Here is a 3,757-nt window from a genome sequence, read left to right as displayed (position 1 = left end):
ACAATAACAGACCCACTCAGTGACTCTCCCTGTTGAGACACTATGATAGCAGACGTACTCAGTGACTCTCCTTGTGGAGATACTATCATAACAGACACACTCAGTGACTTTCCCTTTGGAAAAACTGTAATAACAGACGCACTCATTGACTCGCCCTGTGGAGATAATCTAATAACAGACAGACTCATTGACTCTCCCTGTGGAGATACTATAATAACAGACCCACTCAGTGACTCTCCCCGTGGATAATCAATAATAACAGACCCACTCAGTGAATCTCCCTGCGGAGCAACTACTATTACAGACCCAGTCATTCACTGTCCTTGTGGAGATAGTATGCTAACAGACCCACGCAGTGAATCTCGCTGTGGAGATACTACAACAACAGACCCACTCAGTGACTCTCCCTGTGGAGATACTGTAATAACAGTCCCACTCAATGACTCTCGCTGAAGATGTACTCTAATAACAGACCAATCAGTGGCCCTCCCCGTGGAGACAATATAGTAACAGACGCATTCAGTGACTCTCCCTGTGGAGATGCAACAATAACAGACCCACTCAGTGACTCTCCCTGTAGAGATGCTTTAATAACAGACCCACTCATTGACTCTCCCTGTGGAGATGCAATAATAACAGACCCACTCAGTGACTCTCCCTTTGGAGATACCATAACAGCAGACATGATCATTCACCCTCTCTGTGTCGATACTCTAATAACAGATCGACTCAGTGACTGTCACTGTGGAGATACTGTAATTTCAGACCCTCTCAGTGACTCTCCCTGTGGAGATACTGTAATAACAGACCCACTCAGTGACTCTCCCTGTGGAGATACTGTAATTTCAGACCCTCTCAGTGACTCGCCCTGTGGAGATACTATAATAACAGACCCACTCAGTGACTCTCCCTGTGGAGATACAATAATAACAGACCCACTCAGTGACTCTCCCTGTGGAGATACGATAATAACAAACCCGCTCAGTGACTCTCCCTGTGGAGATACTATAATAACAGACACACTCAGTGACTCTCCCTGTGGAGATATTATATTAACAGACCCATTCAGTGACTCTCCCTGTGGAGATACTAAAATAACAGACCCACTCAGCGACTCTCCCTGTGGAGATACGATGACAACAGATCCACTCAGTGACTCTCCCCGTGGAGATACTCTAACAACAGATCCACTCAGTGACTCTCCCCGTGGAGATACTCTAATAACAGACCCACACAGTGACTCTCCCTGTGGAGATACTATAATTGCAGACACAATCATTCACCCTCCCTGTGGAGATACTATAATAACAGAGCCACTCATTCACTCACCCTGCGGAGCAACTGCTATCACAGACCAACTCATTCACTCTCCTTGTGGAGATAGTATGATAACAGACCCACACGGTGAATCTCGCTGTGGAGATACATTCAGAACAGAGCCACTCAGTGCCTCTCCTTGTGGAGATACTAGAATAACAGACCAATCAGTGACCCTCCCCGTGGAGACAATATAATAACAGATGCATTCAGTGACTCACCATTTGGAGATGCAATAATAACAGACCCAATCAGTGACTCTGCCTGTGGACATGCTCCAACAACAGACCCGCCCAGTGACTCTCTCATTGGAGATACAATAAAAACAGTCCCACTCAGTGACTCTCCCTGTGGAGATACTATAATAACAGACCCGCTCAGTGACTCTCTCTTTGTAGATACTATCAGAACAGACACTCTCAGTGACCATCTCTGTGGAGATACTGTACTTTCAGATCCACTCACTGACTCTCCCTGTGGTGATCGCATAAGACAGTCCCACTCAATGACGGTCCCAGTGGAAATACCATAATTACAGACGGACTCACTGTGTCGCCCTGTAGAGATGCTACAACGACAGACCCACTCAGTGACTCTGCCTGTGGAGGGACTATAATAGCAGACCCACTCAGAGACAATCCTTGTGGAGATACTAAAATAACAGACCCACTCAGTGACTCTCCCTGTGGAGATACTATAATTGCAGCCACAATCATTCACCCTCCCTGCCTCATCCACGGGGGGGGGGGGATTTTAACTGCACCCTCGAGGTGGGGGATCGCTTCCATCCCCAGTGCAGCTAAGCATCGGTGGACAAGTTGAGGGAACTGATCAGCTCCCTCAACTTCATGGACATTTGGCAGAATCTCCATCCCGACTCCGGCGCCTTCACGTGGAGGTCTGGAGGAGGAGGGTCCCGAATCGACCGCCTCCACATTTTGCATGCGTACTTCTCCTGCGTCTCGGCGGTCTCCATGCGGCTGGTGCCGTGCTCGGACCACCACCTGGTGTGCGCGGAGTTCATTGCGCTCCGCACGCGGGCGGGGTCCGCGAACTGGCACTTTAACAATCGGCTGCTGGAGGACGAGCGATTCCGGGACACATTACATCGATTGTGAGCCGACTGGAGAAGGAAGCAGGGGGCTTCCCCTCCTTGAGGCTATGGTGGGATGTGTTCAAGACTCACATCCGCGTCTTCTGCCAGGCGTATGCGAAGGTGTCGACCAAGAGGCGGAAAGGTGAGATCGGGCGCCTGGAGAGGGAGGTGCTCGACCTGGTGTCCCGACTCGGTCATGCCGTCACGGACCCGGTCTTGTGGCAGGCGTACAAAGAGAAGAAGGGCGCGCTGAGGGACCTGCAGCACATCGGGTCCCGAGGCCCGTACGTGAGGTCGCGGATCCAGCTCCTGGAAGATGTGGAACGCGCCTCACCCTTCTTCTACTCACTGGAAAAATGGCGTGGTGTCCGTAAGCAGCTCGTTGAGCTGCTGGACGATGACGGATCCTCCATCACGGATCCGAAGTGAATGGGCCTTCTGGTCTGTACTTATTGCAGTTCGTTTTTCTCTCCAGATCCGTCCAGCGAGGACACGCGCAGAGCTTTGTGGGAGGACATGCCACAGGTCAGCCCAGAGGGTGCCGAAACGTTGGAGGCCCCGCTCACGTTGGCGGAGTTGACCGGCGCCCTCCACCAGCTCTCAAGGGGCAAATCCCCAGGGCTGGACGGGCTGACCGTGGAGTTCCTCGGGGAGTTCTGGGTTGTCCTGGGGGACGATTACGCGCGGGTCCAGGGGGAAAGCCTGGCGACCGGGGAGATGCCCCTCTTGTGGCACAGGGCAGTCATCTTCCTGCTGCCGAAGAGGGGTGAACTCTGCCTGCTTAAAAACTGGCATCCAGTCTCCCTCCTCAGCACGGATTATAAGATCTTTGCCCGGGCTGTGTCTACCCGCCTGGGCTCCGTGCTGGCCCACATGATCCACCCCCGACCAGCCCTACTCGGTCCCGGGCCGGTCCATCCAGGACAACATCCACCTGGTCCGGGACCTGATCCATCTTTCCCAGAGGACTGGTCAGTCAGTCGCCTTTCTCTCCCTCGATCAGGAGAAAGCGTTCGACAGGGTGGATCATGAATATCATTTCGGGACTCTGCGCGCTTTCGGACTCGGGCACATTTCGTGTCCCTGGTCCGACTTTTGTACGCCGCCGCAGAGTGTCAAGTCAAAGTTAATGGATCCTTGATGGCGCACCTTCGCTTTGGGAGAGGAGTGCGTCAGGAATGCCCAATATCCGGCCAATTGTGTGCCATCTGCGTGGAGCCCTTCCTGTGCCAGCTTCGCAGGAGGATGACGGGATTGGCTCTGCGTGAGCCGGCCATGGGGGTCATCCTCTCGGCTTACGCCGACGACGTGCTCCTCATTGTCACAGATCCCGCTGACTTGCAG

The sequence above is a fragment of the Heterodontus francisci genome, chromosome 21, assembly GCF_036365525.1.
Source record: "Heterodontus francisci isolate sHetFra1 chromosome 21, sHetFra1.hap1, whole genome shotgun sequence".
Classification (NCBI taxonomy): domain Eukaryota; kingdom Metazoa; phylum Chordata; class Chondrichthyes; order Heterodontiformes; family Heterodontidae; genus Heterodontus; species Heterodontus francisci.
This window is presented reverse-complemented; position numbering follows the sequence as displayed.